Here is a 23894-nt window from a genome sequence, read left to right as displayed (position 1 = left end):
CAACTATTGCCTAGAGTAACCAGCTCTGACTTTAGACCTCAACTCAAGGGCCGCTGACTCTGACAAACTATTCCTTACACCTACTCAAAGTCAAGTCCCTCTATTATATATTCTTGTGGAATCAATCATTTCTATTACCTCATATAACTTGTTCTTCAGCTATAATCATGCATATGTTACTGTGATTATTTGACCAATATCTATCAATACCAACAGTTTCATGGCTTCAGAGGAGCAGGGATTATGCCTGTGTTCGCCCACAAAGGAGATCCTCAAATATTTGTTGAATTAATGCATGATGACAGAATAAATGAATGGGCAATCAATATATTCCATAACCTGCTTTCTCTTCTAGAAGGTTCACTTTCTCACTCATCAGAATAAATTTCATACCTTCTCTCTTCAAGCTTCTGACATTTTTTCCTCTGTCTTCTCCCTCCGCTAATGAACTTACCACATGATTCGTGGAGAATACAGGAGCCAAATCCACACTCTGTCATCTTCCCACTACCAAACCTGTAATCCAGTATATACTTGCCTGACCTTTGTCTGAAAATAGATGGAACAAACCAGAAAAAATATAGCAAAATGGCAGACCTAAATCCAACCACATAACAGTTATATTAAATGTAAATGGACTAAAAATTCCAACTAAAAAGCAGATATACTAAGACTGGGGATAAAAAAGCACCAAGACTCAACTATTTATGTCTGGAATAGATACACTATAAATATAAAGACACAAATAGCTAAAAGTAAAAATAAGAAAACATAATCCATACGAATAGTAAACATAAAGAAGATTAACTGACTACATGAGGCAAAATATCCTTTACTATACGTTGCTTTTTAACATCAGCAAATAGACTTTAAGAAAAGTAGTATTACCAGAGATTAAGGAAGACATTCCATAATGATAAGGTGTCACCATATCAGGAAGACAGAACAATTATAATGTGTATGATCCCAATGACAGGCTTCAAAATACATGAAACAAAAACTGACAGAAAAAAGGATAGAAATAGGCAAGTCAACAACCATAATTGGAGATATCAACAACCCCCCGTCAGTGATCCACAGAACAGCTAAACAAAACATCAGTAAGTAAACAGGTCTCATACGTATAGACGTTAGATTGACATTTTGAACAGTATGCCCAACAGCAACAGAATGTTTTTACCTGCATCTGGAATGTTCAACAAGATAGACCACTTACTGGGGTACAAACAAGCTTCAATAAACACGAAAAGATGGAAATCATACATTGTATGTTTTCCAGCCACAAGGGAATCAAATTCAAAATGTGTAACAGTAAGATATCTTTTAAAACATATTTAAACTATTTGGAAGTTGAACAGTATACTTCTACATAACCTATGGATCAAGAAAGGACTCATAGGGGAAATTAGAAAATATTTCATACAAAATGATAATGAAAATACAATCTATCAAATTTGTAGTTTATAAACAAAGCAGAAAAAATAAGAAGGAAGTTTCTCACTTTAAATGCTGATTTGAAAAATTCTTTCAGGGGGGTTTAAAATCCAAGTTTCTATGTTAAGAAGCTACAAAAAGTTGAGTAAACTAAAATTAAACTAAGTTAAAAGAAGAAAATTCTAAAGATAAGAGCAAAAATCAATACAATGAAAAACAGAAAAAAACCAATAGAATTAACAAAGTTAAAAGCTGGTTCTTAGAAAGGATTAATAAAATTGATAAACCCATCACAACACTGAAGAGAAAAAAGAGAGAGAGAAAACACCTTACTCTTATCAGGAATAAAAGAAGCAACAGGATAAAAATCCTACAGACATTAAAGGAATAGTAAGGAAATGGACAAACAAGATTTTGCCAATACTGAAACTGACACTAAATGAAACAGAAATTCTGAACAGACTATTTGAATTAAAAAAATTGAATTCCTACTGACAAAACTCCTTAAAAAGAAAGCAAGACAAAGACATTACATAGTAAATTGTGGACTAATATTCCTCATTAATAAGGATGAAAAATTCTTAACAAAATTTTAGCAAGTTGAATATAATATTACATAAACGAATAATATATTGTGACCTCATGGGATTTATCTTAGAAAGGGAAGCTTGGTTTTAACACTTGAAAATCAATAAAATGTAACTTACCATATTAGCAAAATAAGAAAGAAAAATTATGATCATCTCAAGGATGCTGAAAAACATTTAACAAGATCCAACATGTATTGTTGATTAAAACTCTCAGCGAACAAGAAATAGAAGGGAACTTTCTCAACGTGAAAAAGCATATCTATGAAAAACTTACACCTAACATCATACTTAATAATGGAAGTCTGAATGTTTTCCTGCTAAGATCAGGAATGACACAGAATGTTCACTCTTGTCAATCCTAGTCAGTGTTTTATAGGATTGTCTAACCAGTGAGATCAGGCAAGAAAAAGAAATCACAGGCATACAGATTGGAGAGGAAACAATAAAACTGTGTTTATTAATAGATGCCATAATTGTTTATGTAGAAGATCTCATGAAACCCAGCAATTAAAAAAAAAGACATTAGAACTAATGATTTTGTCTAGCAAAGTTTCAGTATACAAGATCAATATATGAAAATCAGTTTTATTCTATACACTGGTGACAAACCATTGTAAATTGAAAGTATAAAACAATATAATTTACAATAGCAACAAAACATGAAGTTCTTAGAGAAAAATTTAACGAAAGATACCAGAGACAGGCACAATGAGAACTACTAATTGTTATGGAAGGAAATTAACTAAATAAGTGGATAATTATATAATATTCCTAGTTTTGAAAATTCAATATTTTTATTACATCAGTTCTCTCTAAATGGACCTTCAGATTCAATGCAAATCCCACTCAAAATCCCAGAATGCTTTTCTGTGGAAATTGACAAGCCAATTCTAAAATTCATGTGGAAATGAAAAGGCCTTAATAAAGCCAAAGAAACTTTGAAAATGACTAAAATCTTTTCAAAAACTGGTGCTGAAACAATTGGCTATCCATATGCAAAAAATAAGCTTTGATCTATCTCTCACTATACATGAAAATTAACTCAAAATGGATCATAAACCTAAATGAAATCCTGAAGCCTTTTGAATGATCAATAACTACACAAACCAGTGCTCAGCATCCCTAGTCATCAGGGAAACGCAAATTAAAACCACAATGGGCTATCACTACATACTCTAGAAGGGTGAAAATTAATAAGACTGACAAAACCAAGTGTTGATAAGGAAATGGAGTAACTAAACTCTCACGCAGCTCTGGATGAAACATAAAATGGTACAACCACTTTGGAAAAGTTTTGGCAGTTTCATATAAAGTTAAACATACACCTACCCTGTTTATTTATCCAAGAGAAATCAAAATATATGCCCCCCAAAAATGTGTACAAGAATATTCATAGCAGCTTTATTCACAGTGACTGAAACTGACATCACCCAGTTGTCTGTCACTGAGAGAACGGACGAACAATTTGTGATGTAGAATATAGCAGCAATAGAAAGAAATGAGCAACTGATTTCCTCTATGTGGGTAAATAATACTGAGTGAAAGGAGCCAGACACAGAAGAATTCACACCATGAGATTTCATTTTTAGGAAGTTCTAGAACAGACAAAACTAATATAAGATGGAAAAAAGTCAATCGAGTGGTGTACTGGGCAGGGGTTGGGGGATGGTGGCAGTGCAGGAATTGACTTGGAAGAGAGAAGATTGAAATGTTCTGTATTGTGACAGGGGTGTGAATTACATGGGTGGATCCATTTGTCAAAACTGTACAGTTAAAATGTGTGCATTTCAGTGTACATAAGTGTCAACTTAATAAAGAACTATAGGATTTGGATGTCTCCAAGATGGCGGTGTAGGAGACCCCAGCTTCCGCCCTCCCAAAAGAATCTAAAAACTTTGAAGTCATAGAAACAGATTAGATGGACGGTTGCCAGCGGCTGGGCAGTAGGGGAAATGGGGAGATATTTGTCAAAGGGTACAAATTTTCAGTAATAAGATGTATAAGTTCCGTACAGTATGGTGACTATAGTGAACAGTACTGTATTGTATACTTGAAAGTCACTATGAGAGTAGATCATACATGTTCTCACCATAACAACAACAAAATGGTAATTATGTGAGCTGAAGATGTGTTAACTAACCTTATTGGGGTAAGCATATCCCTATATATACATGTATCAAATCATCAAATTGTACACCTTAAACTTATACAATGTTATATGTCAATTACACCTCATTAAAGCAAGGGAGGAAAAGAGCTATAAATAATGGTAACAATAACGAGAGGTTAGGGGTAAATAGAGGAAGAGGTGGAACAAGAACAGCAGAATGCTCACAATTATTGAAGCCGGGTGATGGGTACATCAAGGTCCATTATACTGTTCTGTTTACATGTATTTGAAATTTTCCAGAATAAAATTTTTTTTAACTATTGGAAAAAAACTCAAGTTGGCTTTCAAAATAATTACCTTACAACATTCCAGTGGTGATACTAGAGATGAAAAATATTTGAAACTTTTTAAGCCAGATTAGGTCACCCAGCAAAACATTTCTTAGAGCTGATAATCATGCCATACACGGTTACGTATGTAGAGATACTGCATGTGCTGTACAACTGACAGCAAACGTCTGCACTTATGTAATAAGTAGGCAGAGTCGGTCTTGGTGTCATGTGACCTACAACTTGGGGACATGGTGAAAAGGGTTGTGGGCTCAAGTGTTGGCTGCCATTGTCCTTGGGGAGCTCAGTTATTCTAAGCAACTTCTCTCATCTATCAAATGGGGAAAAAACCCTACCACACACAATTGTTGGGAAAATTAAGTAAGATGATCCATGTGAAGCAATTGTATGCATTAGGCGAAGACTCAATATTATTAATTAGGGATGTAATTTATTACAAAGCTTACCTGAAGAGAAATGATCAGCAGGTAAACAACAAACAACCTTTAGGAGGCAGAGGAGCACACAGCTGTTTGTTTTGAGTGGCTCGGTGCTTTAAAGAATCTTGAGGAACAGCCACAGACTGTGCTGGCTGCAAGTAACTCATAAGCTAATGGAGGAGGACAGGAGACTTCCACATGTTAAGAGCGACAAGAAATAGGAGGTTCTTACCTTTGTTTCGTCTAAATACACTTATAGCAGTGAGAATCAATTTTATTGTTGAAATTCCTGAAGGAAAGATAATTTTGTTACTGTAAGCTCAAACCTACCCCCTGATTTCCTTTCCCCGTTGAAATATCTATTCCTGTAATACAATTCTTATAAAAATAGCTTTTTTAGGAGAATGTAATTATCATAGCAGAGGAGAACACACTTAAAATGAAGAAAAACAGACTCCAAACTCCTCAATAGAAAGAGTAAACCAGCTTCCCAAGTCTCAGACGTAATTGATTCACTGGAAGAAAATTAAACCAGACAGACGATACAGTTGTTACTGTTTGGTAATCAGAATCAAGGTGTCTGTGACCTGGACAGAAGCACATTGATTTGTTCTGTCCCTGGTGTGTAAACAGAGGCCACCCTGTGTAGACACTTGGGTGTTCCCGATCTGCCCTGCGTGTGGGGGCTCATCACACAAATAGAAGTTTTCCCAGAGTCTTAGGGGAAAAGAGGAGTTTAGGAGCAAGTGGAACTCAGGAGTATGACCTAACCTGGGCTCCCAGAAGTCAGCAGAAAGAAGGATGCTGGAGCCTGCCTGGCAGAGAGCACTCTGGGATTCAGAAGGCATTCGGCTGTCCTCGCTGATGGATGGTAAGCGGATTAGATGCTCCCCAATTAAAGAAGCTGAGCACCAACCCTCAGGCTTCGAGCCAGGCAAGACTTGCCTAGAAATTCACTTCTCCAATCTAGCTTTAACAAGAAAAGAAATTTATAAATGGAGATGTCAAAACAATTGTAAAGGAAAACGTCAAACGGAAATTTAGATAATTCTGCTCCTTTAGTGGGAGTTCTAAAGCTACAGATAACACGGCCAAAGCAAAGAGGGCTGGAGCCAAAAATGGACTTCACCATGATGAGTCATTACTGCAATTTCCAGATCTACCACTCATCCGAGAAAGCTCGTCACGGAAAAGAAAACTGCGCACACAGCTGGGCCCTTGGGGTCTACACAGCCCTTGCCCAGCTATACACGCTGTGGTCTGAACTATCAGAATGTCTGCACATTCCAGGACAGATGACACGTGCCATGATCAAAGACACAGGAAGAAAGAAAAGAGCATGACAGACAAGGCAATGGATCTTCCCAGAAGGCCTGATGGCAGCCATGTACTAATGAGAGAATCAGTGTGACCAGGAGCGACGTTCCAAGAATATCCTTCCTGAGAAGAGGCCTGAAATGAGGAAATTACAGCTTCGGTGGTTGAAGGGAGTAGGAATTAGGAGCTTCTCAGTTTTCAAGTGTGTCAAACGTAAGTTAATAATCACCAAGACCACAGGTACCTTCACCAACCACTGGTGACTATATTCCTGAAGCAGCTGTCATTCACGTTGGGTCCATGGGTGATGATGTGGTGGTGTTTCAGTGAGTTCATGTACATGAGACATTCAACGCCAAGTACGCAGCAATGTTTTTCCACTTACTGCACAAACAGTAGGTCCACAGGGCAGCAGCCAGGATGTCTGGGAGCTGCAAAGACTTGATACTTGAAAATTTTCCTAAAGTGTGCAAATACAAGATAAACGTGATTGAGTCTAAACTTCTCCATAGTTCTCCACTACTTGTTAGCTCTGTGAGGGGCAGGTCAATTGGCTTCTTGGAGTGGCTTGGACGGCTAGTGTATGAAATGTACCCCTGATACCTGAAGGCAGAGGCTGGACCAAGGGGCTACCTAGAGCCCCTTCAACTATTCCCTGACTGAGCAGTCATTGTGCCAGGTGCCAGGAGGGGACACAGATGAAACAAGGAGACTTTGTTCCCATCTCCAAGAGTCTTACCACCCAACTGGGGGGAACAGATGGTAATAACTATAACAAGGCAGAAAAAGAAATCTAATACAATAGAGACACAAAATACTAAAGAAATATAAAGCCAAGAGAGATTAATTCCATCTGGACCACAGGGGACAGCTGCATGAAAGAGGTGGCATGTGAGCTGACGATTATTAGGAAGGAAGTAACGAGGACCCTAACTAGGATGAAAGCAGTAACATGGAACAGGAGGAATGGATCCACGACATTCTAGAAAGACAGGGCAGGCAGGCCTTGATGAAGAAGTGGATATACCATATCACCCAGTTCCCAGTCCTTAAGCAAATTCTTTTCAGCTGAGAGTCTTAACTCTTCATAATCCATAACTTTGAAAACCAGCTGATGACAGACAAGTTGAATTGAACCTTAATTCAAAGTAAGTAATGCAATCTGTGCTTTCTTTCAGTAATCAGTTATATTATATAATTATATAAAAAATAATATAATTAATTGTACATATACATCCATAAAGTAATTATAAATATATGTATAAGTATATAACCGTTAAAGAATTTAAGAATAATAAACTCATGCAATTTAAACTATTTTCTCATAATACTTTAGATGTTTTATCAGCATGTAATATTTGAGATTGGAATACAGAGGACAAAGGGAAAATTCGAGGATGACTCTCAGAGACTCAGTAATAAGTCAGCCCACAGATGATGATGGTAAAAAGAAAAATCTTTGAATTATTTTACAGTGAAATATTTGCTTCATTCCAACTGCTCACAGTGCTTCTAATTCCAGAGAAAGAAAGCACCCAATGAGACAGAGGATAAAATGAAAAAATGTAAAGTCCACCGGAGTAAAAACAACCAAAAAATTATGTAGTTGCTGCAAAGCTGAAGCACTATAAAGCTACCTTAAAGAAACCCAGAGGGCAGGGTGAGGGAAGGGATGACGTGGCTCTGTCCCCTCCTGGCACTGGTCATCTCCAGACTATACTGCAACTGGTGCCACACCGTGAGACAGACACAAACTGAAGGAATTTCAGAATGAGACCCAGAGGGGTAAAGAGAAGGTCCCTATCTTCATATTCATCTCATGTTTATATAAACAAAGGGTTGGCATGGAGAGGACCAACGAAATTTGATCTGTGGCCTCATAGATAGGACCAGGGCCAATGAGGACAAATAAAAGGAAAGACACTTCTGTTGACTACAGAAAAGAACTCTGTAGCATCCAAGATTTCCTCTTTCAAGAAAGCAAGAGTTTGCAAGTGGAGATATTCAAGCCAAGGTTGGACATACGTCACAGTTCTCAAGCACTGTCCTTAGGTTCTTACAAATATTAATGTATTTAGTTTTCATAAAACCATATGAGGCAGGGGCCCTTATTCTCCCCATTTTACAGATGAGAAAAATCAAGCACACAGAGGTCATGTGACCTTCCTAAAGTCACCCGGCTGGTAAGCCACACTGGCCCTGGCTTGGGTGGCCATATTCTTAATCATTATGCTGCTACAGGGCACTCCGCAGAAATGTCGCTGCAGAGTCAAATCATGGATGAGGGATTGGCATAAGTCAAAGTGACAGCCACACAAGTGCACGGAAGCAGCATGGTATGGCCACATGGTAAGAAACACGCCAGACCGTTTGGAATGTAAAGACCAGAGCAGCCAGGCGTTTTGAGGATAATGATGATAATAAAAATTCTGGGCTTCCCCAGGCTATTCACCCTTTATTTCATAAACATCTTAGAATTTTCTGTCCTCTTATTACTTGATGTGACTTTGACAAAGGATCACAGAGAGGTCCATCTCTGATTTCTTTCAACAAGAAACATTAGTAACGAGCATTTAGAAAAACAAGAACCACTATCAGTACATAGAAAAACCTTGAACACGCTGATGCCGTGTGGGCACTTGCTTTCAACTGTCTCAAAATGGCACTCATTATGGGGATTTCAAACGTCTCCTTCTCCTCGTATAAAATTAAGACAGGAGTATCGTGTTACAGATAGACCGATTTCTCCAAACCTGGGAAATCCCTCCAACGCTCACAGCTGAATGTTAAGTTCGGCATATTTCTCGTTTCGAAAAGAGAGGGGGAAATGGTAACCCCCTGGCAACAATTTGGGAGAAGTACCTGGAGCTGAAAAGCTTCTTAACACGTTTCTGAACAAGATTTCAACAGTATCCCAAGAGCAACAGGCTTGAGTCTCCCGCTTCTGCATCCCGGGCCAGGGCAACTCCACCAGAAACACCTGCTGACAGCTGCGCGCCGGGGCGGGACCAGGACGGCCCTGGCACGGAGCAGACACTCAGCGGATTTTTGTTAAGGTGATAACTGCCTTTTATTAAACACTTCTCACGTACCAACTCTGCTGTTCACTTCACATATATCATTTTATTTATCCTTACAGCCCGAAAGATTGAAAAACTAAGCTTAGCACTTAACTGACTACCTTGAATATAATCATCGCTTAAAACTCGCTAGTCTTCTTATAGCTTATTGCCAAAGAGCACACGATTAGTAAGACGCAAACCTGGGAACGGGCCTCAGGACCATGTGGTAACAGACACATTAAAGAAGTGGATGAAAGAGCGAGTGGAAGGAGGGAGGGAGGCAGGGGACGAAGGCAGTCCAGCCAGGGTTGTCCCTTTCATAAGAAGACAAGGTGAGCAGAGCCGTGCCAGGAGAATGAACCTGAGTGATAACAGCTGGCAGCGGGGGCACAGGTTATAGCATCAGCTCTGTCCCGAGCACTGTGCTGGAGCCTGAGGAGTACCCAGAAAAAAATGTGTCCCTTCCCTTGTGGGATTTAGCTGGACTGATGTGTATGTATCTATTAAGATGTATAATTTGTGTACATATTATACAATACATGTATACATATACATACACTGCAAAAGCTCTCCGGTGGAGATTCCTGAATGGGGAGCTTGAACCACTTATATGATAAATGTATCCATGTTTCATGCAGGAACGTGCTTCACACAGGCTATTTTTTCTCCAAGGGAAGCTTCTGAGTAAATTAGACAGCTTTGTGTTTGGAATTGAATAATGACCCCAAAATATCCACTCTGCCCACCTGGGATGCCACCATTAGATATTCACTCCTTTGAATCTCAAGGATTTTGAGAACGTTTACTCAGTCCTCCATTAAAATAAATAACATTGAAAAGATGCTATACTTTAAAGCATTTAAGTATTTTAAGGGAATTAATTGGATAGAATCTCCATTTGAACTGGTTGAGGAAAAGGCAGTAGAGAGAAAGAAGTCTGAACATGCAATCAAGGGATGGGCCAGAGAAACCCAAAGGGCTCCCATCTTAACCAGGGCTCACCTCGGTCCATCATTCTCCGAGACGTCACATTTCGTTCTTCCCTTTATATATCATAACAGTCACTGGTCACTGGCCAAGCAGTAAAACTCCACGTTGAGCACTCAGCCATGACTTGAAGTGGACAGCTGGGAATCAGAGGGTCTTATTCCCCTCGTCTGAAGGCAATGTCCTCAGAAGGAGTCCTTCCTCCAGCATCGTTCCTAGTTGCAGTGCCACTGATTCTACTGGGCATTTTCTGAAGCAGAAGGCGCAGCCCAATCCTCCTTTATCCAATTCCTCCTGCCCATTCCCCAAACTCAAAAAGGAGTTAGTACCCCATTCTAGAACATTCAGTGACGCACGAAGCTGAGCCCCAGTATTTCATTCTGAGGGCAGAGTTTGCCTTCATGATGTCCCTTGTCTAAGCAAATAAAACAAGCTTGTCATGCTCTTGTGATCCCTTTCAATCTTTCCTCCTTCCAGAAAGCCTAGAAAGTGAACAGAGGGACAATAGCAATGCTGAGTTCTACAGCCAACTCTTACCAAACTTCCCAGCCACAGAATCACCTGCACATATTTGTGGAGCAGCCACGGCGAGCAGGGCTCGGAGTCAAGGCTGGGGACACAGACGCTTGTCAGAAACGGCAGATCTCCACGTGTGTCCTCCCCAGACAAGCAGACAACTGCACAGAAGGTGACAAGGACTCTTCTTTATTTGTTCACAACTTACACTTGCTTGTAACCTTGATAACTGACATGATTTTGTTTAAATAGAAATTGAGAAAATATAAAACAAAACAGACTTAGAAAGGAGAGTTTTAGATAATATACTAAAAGGGGCAGACTATTGCAAACAATTGCAAACAAGGGCTCTTATTTATTTATTTACAACCTAATTTTGTTTGTATCGTGACAACTGACATGAAATTATTTTAAAAGAAAAAAAAATCTAGGGGAAGCAAACAGTTAAAAAGGAGTTTTAGGTAATAGATTGAAATACGAGAAAGACAATAACAATTTGAAACGCTCCAAGTTGAAAAGAGTGCCCTGAAATGTCCGGCCAGGGTTGAAGCAGGGAGACCTGGAGCCCACGGACTCCTGCTCAGAGTCAGCGCAGGCACCGTCCCTCGCGCAAAGCTGGGGCCTGGGGGCAGCAGAGTCCGAACTCTCCCTCCCCGCCTCTTCACTCCCACCTCGAGGTGGCAGGGAGCAATGGTGAGGAGCAGCCTCCGCCACAGTCCCTACAGTCCGCCTGGCCTGGGTCTGGCCCAGCGCCACCTCTGAGGGGCTCTCATAGAGGGTACACAGTAGCAAGCTATAAAGCAACACCTCGGGCACCTGGCACAGAACCCACGGCCATCGCCTGGAGCAGAATGCCCACGTCATACATAGCGGTGCATGCCTTTTCAAGAAGGCAGATTTCGGTTAAAGGTCAGATCTTCAACCTTCCACGAGATAACACAATGAACTAGACCGTGTCCCAGCCAGGCATGGAAAGCTGGGACTTGCCACCATTAGAGCAGTGTCCTAGTGAACAGAGCTATCGAACCAACAACTAGCTCCTCGTTACAACCAGAGCAGGTCCACGAGGCCCAGCCAGTGGGCCAGGAGTTGTAAGAGGAAGTCTGCTGGTGGGGACAGGGATAGGGGCACTAAGAAAGATTTTGTTTTCAGGTAAGAGAGGCAGGCAGTTGCTGGGACTGCCCCACTCCAGGTCTTCCCACCTTGGAAGCAATAGCGATTCCGGAACCTCGGGCAGCCACCCAACAACCACAGGTCACTAAGTAATGGGGGGCAGAAGGAGAGATTCATGTTTCTGGGTAGCATTACGGGGCTAACACAGCAAATGGGGAGCCCCTACTTCAACACCCCAGTTGTGAGATAAAATGCCTTTCTTGCTGAAATCACTCAGTTACCTGTAGTGCTAGCATTCCTAACTGATGCACCATCCACTTTGAGAGCATGGGTGTCCATTTAGTGTCAGAAAACAATGAAATTTTATTGGCCCTATGTTAATTACATGCGTAATCATCAGTCACTTTTCCATGAAAGAACAACAACAAAAGATCAAAATGAGGCTCCCCTTCAGAAGTGCACAGACCTATGCTCTACTCAGAGTGACCCTTTGCTAAAATCCAGTAAGTAAGACCTAGATTTTCAAGCCTGAATTTTTCAAGTGCTCTCTACTTAAATTCCAAATATGTATAAAAATCTGTACTATTATAAGACATACTTTTGCCTCTGAGAAAATTTTAGGCAATATATCACTTGCAGCTTTAGTGTCTTTGCTAGTTTCCCATGATCCTGTAGATTTTCAAGAATTAGTACTTGTGGCAGAGCACCATTATTACTAATAATATCACCTTAAAATTATACAGAGCTTTACCATCTAAAGCATTTTTATATACCTTCTATTTTTTAAATATCTATAAACCACAAAGAGGTTGCTGTTTCTTTGATTGAGTGCAGGATAGGGCATATGAAAAGTAAGAAAAACGAGTAAAATTATTCATATTCTTTACAGGCAAATACAGGATAAGAAAAGCTAAGAAAGGGAGAAGCATGGAAAAATGGAAAAGGAGCTAGACATGAGAATAAAATAATATTTAAAAACTAAAAGTTCAATAACCCAATTGAAATGTGCTTTAGAAGCTGCAAAAATCACATGGAAAGTGCACAAAATTTGATAAATAAAATGAAGGATAAATTGGAGAAGACCCATAAGAAACAGAGGTAAAGGATAAAGATTGCCAAAAGGATGAGAGAGAAAACTACAGCCATAAAGACAAGAGAATAAAGACCCAACATTCACAACAAAAACTCCAGAAGACACAAACGTAAGTAAGCAACATAGTGATTGGCCATACCCCGGAACATAAAGCAAGTCTCAGTGAGGTACGAGGATGGAAATCATTCAGAGTACATCCTCTGACTACAAAAAATAGAACCCAGAAATAAGTAACAAAAATAGAACCAGAAAGTCTGAAAGTATTTGAAAATTCAGCAATACACTCCTAAATAACCAATGGATCAAAGAACAAATTATAATGGAAATTATAAAATAGTTTGTATCAAAGGATAACAAAATGCAATACAACACAATTTGTGGGATGCAACTAAACGCATCCTTAGAGAGAAATTGATAGCATTAAATGCTGACACAAGTAAACAAAAACACTTAAAATCAGAGACTGAATTATCCATCTTAGGAAGTTAGAAAAAGACAAGTAAATTAAATCCAAGAAAAATAAAAGAAATTAAGAAAGAATAATTTAAAATGTAAAACAAAATGGACAAGAGAGAAAAATCAAAGCCAAAAGTGGTTTATTTAAAAATCTAAGTGAACTTACAAGTCCTTAAAACGACTGCTCTAGAAAGCAGAGAGAAAACACAGTTATCAAAATGAATACGTAAAAATGGAACATCACCACACAGTTTACAAATATTAAAAAGGGGAAAAGAAGATATTATAAATAATTTTATGCAGATTAATTTGGAAATTATGAAACAGAAAACTTTCTATAAAAACACAACTTAGAAGACTAATGAAAGAAGAAATAGGAATGTAAAATAGTTCCACATTTATTAAAGAAATTTAACTTGGAATTTCAATTCTCTCCCCTCCAGAAAAAATCTCCAGGCCCAGATGGTTTCATGAATGAATTCTTCTCAGTATTTTGGGAGAAAATGACACCAATTTTACAGAAATTTTTTCAGACACTAGAAAAAGATGAAAAACTTCCCAATTCATCTTATGAGAGCACATTGGCCTTGATGCCAAAACCTGACAAGGACATTATAAGAAAGAAAAACTACTCACTAACTGTTCCCATTAACACAGACACAAAAACACTACAGAAAATATTAGCACAAACAGCTAGTAAAACGCCAAAAGGAAAATGCACAAAGCCTAAACTGGGTTTATTCAAGGAATGTATGGATTTTTTTAATATTCAAAAATCAATGAATGTGCTTCTGCTTCCCCTCCCCCTTCATGAACAATTCAGTCCCACGGCTATTAGGTGGAGCAAGGAAGGCACCTATGGTGGGGAGAGGGGTCCTGCAGTGGGCTAGAGAGGAATGCCTGGAGCACAAGCAGGTTAAGGAGTGCATCCATGCTGGGAAGGCAGTGGTGAAGAGAGGGGAGATCAGTTACATCCTGTGCATTGAGCAAAGAAAGAAAGATATGAAGGGTAACAAAAGCCAGGGTTCTCCCAGGGTTGGAGAAGAGCGTTACAACTATAGGAATGGAGAAAACTAAAAACACTGTGATGCTGGATTGGAATGGGATGTATCAGTGTGAACTAGTGGTTTTTGATAGAGATTAGATGACAGACAGATAGATTGATAGAGATTAGATAGATAGATAGATGGATGGATTAAAATAAATATAGATGCAAATGAATGTCTGTATATGCTTGTGTGTGTATACATACATAGGCACATGGACCGGCATACATGTACATCTGTATCTTCAGTATACATTTGTCACCTAGCTCTGCCTGAGAGAGCCTGGGGGCAGCTACACCCCAACAGCAATAAGCACATCTAGCGGCAGCTCTCAGCCTCTAAATACCACCTTCCACTGGAAGAAGTGAAAAGTCCTTGGAGAAATGGCTGATTCCACATCTGGAGCAGGAAAAGCACAAAGAGGAGCCTGAAACTGTCATGCCAGAGAGCAAGAAAGTGCTCAGAGAGGAGTGGGCCATGCCAACGGACACCCGGGCCAGCTTAAATGAGCTCCCCCTGGATAGACCAGGGACAATTTGAGCATTGAGGTGAATAATGATAATAACAGATTATGGTCCGTTGAGAGGAGTGGGAAACCATGAGTCTTTCAGAAACTAATTAAGTAATTAGTGTAAAACTTGATGAGGAATAGGATATGCACAGTTTCAAAGTAACTCCCCACAAAAATGCTTATTAATTACAAAGGAGAAATTAGTAAGTTTACAATGGAGAAACCTGGCAGACACCACCTTAATCAAGTAGTCAAAGCAAACATCATTAATAATGAAACAAACCAGAATCACGTGCCACCTGATAGGACACAATGAGAAAACAGTGGTACTCCTGAAAATGAAGCAGAACCTCAATCTAGTTGTAAGAAAATATTAGACAAATCCAGATTGGAGGACTCTCTACAAAATGAATGGTCTGAAATCTTCAAAAGTGTCAGTCATGAAGTCAAGGAAAGACTGGGAAACTGTTCAAGACCATAGGAGGTAGGGGGGCTGGCACCATGGCCAAGTGGTTAAAGTTCCACCCACTCCACTTTGGTGGTCCAGGTTCATTGGCTCGGATCCTGGGTGCCAACTGACTCCACTCATCAGCCATGCTGTGGAGGCATCTCATTTACAAAAAGTGGAGGAGGATTGGGACAGATATCAGCTCAGGGCGAATCTTCCTCACCAAAAGAAAAAAAAGACCAAAGGAGGTCAAGAGATGCAACTAAATGTAGCATTTAATTCACATAATTTTGAAAGGATCCTTTTGCTATAAAGATATTGTTGAAACAAGTGGAAAAACTTGAATAGGATCTGAGGATTAGATGGCATGATGTATCAATGTTGATATCTTGATTTTGATGGTTATATAGAAGAATGTCCTTGTTATAGAAATAAACTCTAAAAATATTCAGGGATGATAGAGGAACATGTCAGCAGCTTACTCTCAAATGACTTAGGAAAAGCAAGTTCTTTGTCTTCTACTTCCATTTTTTCTATGTTTGTTATTGTTTCAAAATTTTAAATAAATACCCTATGTATACATACACACATATATATCATGTTATTTTCTCCTTTTATTTTGTTTATGTGGTGAATTACACATACACACACACATCTTGTGTGTGTGCAATTCACCACATAAACAAAATAAAAGGAGAAGAAAAGATGATTATTTCAAGAGATGCAGAAAAAGTATTTGACAAAATTTTACATGCATTCACAGTTTAAAAAAGACCTCTCATCAGAGAGACCTACAGCTTCCGCCCTGAGATGTGAGAGCTGAAAGGAGAATCACTCTCACTCTTCCAACAAAGAAGAGACAGATTAACTTCAAATCCACAATTTCTTTGAACCCATCACAGAGCAGAGGTCACAGAGCAACAAACTGGGCCAAAACCTGAGGTGGGATGGTGCCTGCAGCAAAAGAAGAGAGGCTAGCCTGGGCTCATCTGGGCCCGAAGTGACCAGACACTGGGGAGCAGGGTTAGGCTAGAGCAGAGGACAGATTGGTGAAGGTCTTCATACAGACATGGAACAGTGTGACACCTCTGGGGAGCTGCATAGTGTGGGAGGTGTAGATACCTTCTCGTAGGCTCTTTCTTCACGCAAAAAAGAACTCAACAAGCTCTTAAAAATGCCCATCGCATGCAAACTGGGGGCAAGGGAACAGTAGAAATGAAAAAGAACAAGGAACTCCTCCAGGATCTTTCTCATCTTTTTGCACTAAAAACAGAACTTCTCATTTGTTGGGGGAAGGGCAAAAGCTGCCCTGATGGCAAAAACTCTGCAGTTAGTGGACAGGAAGAAGAAAAGACTCTACTCCTGGGAGGGGCAGGATCACACACTGAGTCCACAGGTTTAGTGTAGAGGAGCAGAAGAATCAACAAAGTTACACCCCTGAGACCTAAGGACATGGGCACGGCTAAGACTGAGGCACAATCAGGATGAAAGGGACTGCTACTGATGCAATTCACTCATCATTGACCATCTCGATAGTGCAAGAAAAAGCACCTGAAAAAATACAACATGCATTCCTAGTAAATATGCTCAGCAGACCAGGAACAGAAGAGAACTTTCTTAAACTAATAAAGAGCCTCGACAAAAAAAAAAAAAAGAAACAACAAAAAAACCCTACATCTAACTTGGGGAAAAATGGAACGCTTTCCCCTAAGACCAAGAACAAAAAAGGGATATCCTCTCTCACCTCTCCTGTTCAACACTGTACTGGAAGACAGTGCAATGAGGCAAGAAAAAGAAATAAAAGGAATATAGATGAGAAGAAAAGGAAAAAACTGTCTGTACTCAGAGATGGCATGATTGTCTATGTTAAAAAGAAAATCACAAAGAACCTATTTAAAAAGCTCCTGGAAATAATATATGAATTCAGCAAGTTATTGTCAACACACAAAAATGAATTGTATTACTACATGCCATTAATGAACAAGTGGAAATTGAAAATTTTTTGAAAATACCACTTACAACAGCAAATAAAATAATTATAAATCCAACAAAATCGCTGCAGATTCTCTATATTGAAAACCACAAAACACTGATAAAAGAAGACCTGAGTCAATGGAGAGCTATACCATGTTCATGAATTGGAAGACTCAATAGTGTTCAAATACCAATTCTCCCCAACTTAATCTATAGGTTCAGTGCAATGCCAATCAAAATCCCAACAGGATTTCAGTGCTATTTTTAAAAAGGCTATCCTGTCTCCATTGAATTGCCTTTGAATGCTGGCCAAAAATCGGTTGACCACATTCACGTGGCCTTATTTCCAGTGTCTCTATTCTGTTTTGTTGATCTGTGCATCTTATCCTTTTGCCAATACCTCACTGTTTTAATTGTACTTCTTGAAATCAAGTCTTCCAACTTGGTTCTTCCTTTTCAAAATTCTTTTGCCTATTCTAATTGCTTTATATTTCTGCATTTTAAAAAGTAGAATTATATTATCACTATTTACCCCAAAAAAATCCTATTGTGAGAGACATTACTTAGAGAACAAAAAGAGAAGGCATGGAACAGGAGGAAATATTTCTGAATCACATTTCTGACAAAGGATTTTTATCTAGAATATATTGAGAATATTCAAAATTCAACAATAAGAAAACAAACAACTCAGTTTAAAAATAAACCAAAGGTCAGGACACTTCACCAAAGAAGAAATAAGGTTGGCAAATAAGCATATAATAAGAAGTTTGACATCATTAGTCAACAGGAAAATGCAAATTAAAACCATGACGAGATATTACTAAAAACTTATTGGAATATCTAAAAAAAAAAAAACATGACAATAAGAGGTGTTGACAAGACTGCAGAGCAACTGGGATTCTCATACACGGTTGGCGGGAAATGCAAAATGGTATACCTACTTTGGAAATCAGTTTGGCAGTTTCTTATAAAGTGAAACATACACCTACCATAGAACCTAAGCAATCTCACTCCTAGGTTCATACTCAAGAGAACTTTGTTTGAACTCAGGTTTCAAACAAAAACCTGCATATGAATCTTTATAGATGTTTTATATTATATTATCCAAAATTGGGAACATCCTTGCTGTGCCCTTCAACCAGTGAATGGATAAATAAACTGTGACATATCCAAGCAATGGAATACTACTTGTCAATAAATGAATGAACTACTGGTTCCTGTAACTTAAATGCATTTGACAAAGTAAAGAGGCCAGACCCAAAAGGCTATACGTATATTACAGCATTCCATCTATTTGATGATAGAAAAAAGGAAACTATAAAAGAGAAACTGACCAGTGGTTGCCAGAGGCTGGGGTTGAAGGGAGGAGCTGTCTGTAAAATGGTAGCCAGGGAAACTCTCAGGGTGATACAACTGTGGTAGTGCACATACGACTCCATGCATTTGTCAAAACCCACAGAACTTTGTACTACAAAAAAATGAATTTTACTACATGTATAGTTTTTTAAGAAATTAGCCAGGATGTGAGAAAGCTCCTAGAAAGGTGGAATGCAGACCAAGGTGACAAATAAATCTAACTGTATTACAAATGAATCAAACAGCCACACTGAAGAGGATGGGGAAGAAAGGAGCTGACCCGAAGAACTTTAGAAAATAATACTTTAGCTAAATACTGTAAGGCTAAAGATAAAAGGAACCAAACATAAATACTGTACTCTAGTTGATAAATTAGTTTCTCACAAGGGTATGGTTAGAAGTTCTAAAACTACTTGTGTGAATATCGGGGTTGAACAATTACGTAGTGATAGAGAATGAGACCCAGGTTTATCACTGTCAGAGAACATTGTTATAAAGAAGTTATGGGGGAAGACTAGAATGAATGTGGTGGTACTGGGTTGGAGTCAGACGTATCAATATGGACTTGTGTATTTTTAATACACAGATAAACAGACACAAAATTAAATGTAAATGTGTATATACGTGGTTTAGTGTACAAACATATTTCGTAGCTCTTTCTATGAGATGGTCTGGAAGCAGTGACACTCCAGAAGCAATGAGCACACCTAGCAACCAGATCTTGGTCTCTAAATACCATTTCCCAATAAAGGGAACCAGGGCTCCTTGGAGAAGTGGTTGATTCAAGGGTTTGGGCAGGGAAAATCCAAGATGAACCTGAAGTGTTATGTGATACCAGAAAGCAAGGAAGTACTCAAGGGGAGGCAGGGGGAAGGCAATGGAACATACTGAAAGGGCACAGGTGCCACCTGAAAAAGCTCTCAATGGCCACACTTGGAACAACTTTAGCAACAAATAAAGTAAAAAATTATAGTACTAGATTATAACTTAAAGAATAAAATAAATATTCATGAGTCCAAAAAAAGCCCTAAAAATATGTCATATTTAACGGTGAAATAGTGAAAATTTTACATTTATCACAAAATAGTGAAAATTTTATGTTTATATTATGCATAAACATAAACAAAGATGACTCAGCACTACTTCTATTCAACATTGTACTAGAAATCTTAGTCACAGCAATAGTAATGAAAAAAGTTTTAAACAGAAGAATTGGAAAGGAAAAATAAAAATGCTATTATTTCACACCATATGGTTTTGTACTGAATTAATCCAAAAGAATCTATAAACAAACTATTAGCATTAATAGTGGATTGAGCCAGGCCAATACAGTAGATGGAGTCATATGAAATCACCATTTTGGAGTTGAATATTGGCAATTTCACATGCTTCAACCAATAAAAATCAAATGCATTTCAATATATTAAGAAAATAATTAGAAAACAAAAATTTAACAGATACCACTTAAAATAGCATTATAAAATATAAAAACATTAAGGAGTAAGTCTAACAAAAGATGTGCAAGATTTCTACAATGAGAATGACAAAACATTATTGAGAAAATTTGTTAAAGACCTATAAAATGGAGATCTATAACTTTGACTTTCCAGAATTATAAAGTTATCAATTCTCCCTAAATTGATCTATATATTCAATGTAATTCCAATAAAAATCAGAACTCTTTTTATGTGGAAACCAACATGCTGATTCTAATATTCACATGGAAAGGCAGAAGGCCAAGGAGAGCCAAGATGGTCTTGCAGAAGAAAAACAAAGCTGCAGATGTATCCTACCAGCTACCAAACCTTCTATAAAGCTACCTCACTTAACATAGTACAGTACTGGCACATGGAGAGACAAGCAGGTCAATGGAATAGAAAAGACAGTGCAGAAAAAGACTCACATAATTATGGTCACCGGCTTTATGACAGAGATGACAGTAAGGCAAAGTGGGAAGGATGGTCTATTCAACAGATGACGCTGCATCACTTGTGTATCTGTATGGAAAAGAGTAAATTCTGACCTGCGGTTCATACCTCTCATACATACAGGAAAAAAAACTGTTTCCAGATGGCTGGTAGATGTAAATGTGAAAGGTGAAAGAATAAATCTTCTAGAAAACAGCATAGAAGAGTATCTTCATGATTTTATGGCAGGCAAATATTTCTTAAACAGATGTAAAAAGCACTAAACATTGAAGAAATGGTTAATGGATTGTATAATATTAAAATTAACAACATTAAAATCTTGTTCAACAGAAAGATAATATTGGGTATCTATGAAAACTCCACAGTTCACATCATACTTAATGATAAAAGATTTAATAACTGTCCCTCTAAGATTGGGGAAAAGTAAGGATTCCTACTCTCACCACTTATATTAAACATTGTACTGGGGATCCTAGCCAGTGCAATGAGGTGAGATAGACAGAGAGAGAGAGATTATACACACTGGACAGGAAGAAGTAGAAAATCCTAGGGAAATAAACATTTTGGTAAGGTTAAAAGAACAAGGTCAATATAGAAAAATCAACTGCATTTATATATAGTAGCAATGAACAATTTAAAATTTAAAATACCATTCACAATAGCATCAAAAACCATGAAATATTTAGAGATAATTTAGCAAAATATGTGTAAGACCTGTTCAGTGAAAACTATATATTGCTGCCAAGAAGTTAAAGAAGACTAAATACACAGAGAGATATACCATGCTCATGGATTGGAAGTCTCCATTATTATTAAAAATGCAGTTCCCTCCAACTTAATCTAAAAATTCAATGCAGTACCAATCAAAATCCCAGAAGGTCTTTATTGTTGAAACTGACAAGCTGATTCTAAAATTTGTATGAAAATGCAAACGATCTAGAATAGAAAAAATTAGTTTGAAAAAGAAGAAAAACATTCGAGGACTTACATTATCTGATATAAAGACTTCTATAAAGCTACAGCAAAGAAGTTACTGGGGTTCTGGCATAATGACAAGCACATGGTACAACGGAACAGAAGAGAGAGTAGAGAAACAGATTCACACATAAGTGGCCAATTTATTTTTAACAAAGAGGCAAAGATACTTCAATGGACAAAAGAATAGTCTTTTCAACAAATGGTACAAGAAGTAATGGATATCCACATGAAAAAAAAATGACCATGGGCTATTACTTAACGCCATATACAAAATCAGCTCCAAGTAAATCATAGACCTAAATGCAAAATTCTTCAAACGTTTGGATGGGCAAAAATTTTCTAGATAGAACACAAAAGCCACAAACAATAAAATAAAACATTGATAAATCAGATGGAACCAAAATTTAAAACTTTGCTCTTCTAAAGACAACATTAATGAAATGAAAAGCCAAACCAAAGACTGAGAGAAAATATTTGCAAATCAAATATTTGATAAAGAACTTACATCCGGAACATATAAAGAACACTTGGAACTCAATAATAAAAAGTCCTCCTTAAATGCTGGGATAGAAGCAATAGAGAAAATTTCTCAAATGTTCAAGCAATTAGAAAGTGTATTACATAAAAAACTTAAAGGAAAATGTGTTCAAAGACATTCTCCAGCAGTCTAAAAGATGAATCCAAATACAGAATAAAGAATTCTAAAATCACATATAAAAGTCCTGGGATAAACAATAAAACCAAATAATCATAGAAGCAAACATAATATTTACAAAACAATGAAATTTTGAACATGTGAAAACATCAATAATGTAACAACAAACTGGCTCTAAAATGTCATGATGCAAAACAACAGGAAGTGGGTTGAGGAGGGAAAATAGAAGTTGAATGCTAATTTCCTCATCTCTCATAAGGCATGTCAACAGATATAAAATGACAGGCAATTTGATAAAATACACCAGAAGACTTGAAAACATTTATCCTCTGTAGCTAGCAATTTTACTTATTGGAATTTGCCTTAAGGAAATAACTATGTGCAAAAAATAACTACACGGATGATCCCTGCAGCATTATGTATGATAGAGAAAAATTGGAAGGATTCTGGGGCCAGCCCTGTGGCATAGTGGTTAAGTTCAGAACACTCTGCTTCAGTGGCCCGGGTTCACAGGTTTGGATTCTGGGTGCAGACCTACACTACTTGTCAGCTATGCTGTGGCAGCAACCCACATATAAAGTGGAGGAAGACTGGCACAGATGTTAACTCAAGGCTGATTTTCCTCAAGCAAAAAAAGAGGAAGATTGGCAACAGATGTTAGCTCAAGGCTAATCTTCCTCAGCAGAAAAAAAAAAAAATTGGAAGGGGGCTGGCCCAGTTGCACAGCAGTTAAGTTGGCACATACTACTTCGGCAGCCCGGGGTTTGCCAGTTCAGATCCTGGGTGCGGACATGGCACCACTTGGCATGCCATGCTGTGGTAGGTGTCCCACATATAAAATAGAGGAAGATGGGCATGGATGTTAACTCAGGGCTAGTCTTGCTCAGCAAAAAGAGGACAATTGGTGGCAGATGTTAGCTCAGGGCTAATCTTCCTCAAAAAAAAAAAAAAAATTGGAAGGGCTCTAAATGCCCAATAGTATGGGATGGACAGAAAAACCACAGCATATTCATTCACTCAGATGCTGTTTATTTATTAAGTGATATGTGGACAAGGAACATTTAATGATTAGGAAAGATTTTCATAATCTTTCTTAGGTATTTTTTTTCCTATGTCATTCTATGTAAAACCAAGAATTTTGCCTCTTAATGAATATTGCTTTATCATCAGGATTTATTTGGCTTCATTGCTATTTTTTCTCATTTCTTTTCCTAAGTTTTCTGCTTCTTTGAAACATTTTTTTAAGTCTCAGTCACTTATGGTTTTGACAGACTTGAATAAAACACTAATTGCTCTAACAACGTATACTAATTTTATGATACAAAGAATTAAAATATTAATTTTTTACCAATTCCCAGCAATAAACATTTCTAAAAGGAAACACACACACACACATAAATATATAACATTAGTAGATTAAGTCAAACAGGACCTCCAACACATGTATTTTCTAAAAGAACTGATAATAAAATATTGGTAATAAAATATTCTCCACCACAAAAATGTAAGCGAAACCCATCTTTCATTTATTTCAAATACGTGAATGGCACA

General features: G+C 38.0%; 1 long non-coding RNA gene across 1 annotated transcript in view; it reads right to left on the bottom strand.

Annotated features, from left to right (window-relative positions):
- The window catches only part of LOC138916372 (uncharacterized), a 112089-nt gene that overhangs the window by 32244 nt on the left and 55951 nt on the right, over positions 1-23894 (bottom strand). The window lies entirely within an intron of this gene.

Source organism: Equus caballus, chromosome 1 (genome assembly GCF_041296265.1).
Source record: "Equus caballus isolate H_3958 breed thoroughbred chromosome 1, TB-T2T, whole genome shotgun sequence".
NCBI classification, from domain to species: Eukaryota; Metazoa; Chordata; class Mammalia; order Perissodactyla; family Equidae; genus Equus; species Equus caballus.
Note: the sequence above shows the minus strand (reverse complement) of the source record. Positions and strands in the feature narration are given on the sequence as shown.